The sequence below is a fragment of the Chondrus crispus genome, genomic scaffold (genome assembly GCF_000350225.1).
Source record: "Chondrus crispus Stackhouse genomic scaffold, scaffold_93, whole genome shotgun sequence".
NCBI lineage: Eukaryota > Rhodophyta > Florideophyceae > Gigartinales > Gigartinaceae > Chondrus > Chondrus crispus.
In genome coordinates this window covers 43135-43516 of record NW_005178827.1, presented here as the reverse complement: position 1 = coordinate 43516, position 382 = coordinate 43135, and positions in this window count along the sequence as shown.

Genomic DNA, 382 nt, shown 5'->3' with positions numbered 1-382 from the left:
TCTTTCACCCCTCCGGGAAGGAGCGCCTGGACCGCGAGCAGAACCACCCGCCCATGTGGCACGCGCGCCTCGACGGACTGCTCAACCTCATTCTGACTCTCTCCCCCGCTCCCGACCTCATCGCCTTGCAGGAGGTTTGGTTCCACCCGCCGTTCCTCGCCCGTCTCGAGGCCGCCCTCGCCCCTCACTTCTACATCTTCTACGCCAAGCGCCCCGCCGACAAGGAGGACGGCCTCGCCACCCTCGTGCGCAAGCGCTCCCCCTCCCTCCACCCCACCTTGCCCCCCCACCTCGTCCACGTCTTCCCGCTCGCAAACTCCGACCGCGTCGGCCTCGCCATCTCAGTCAACCTCCTCTCTGGCCCCCCCCTGCTGGTCCTCAA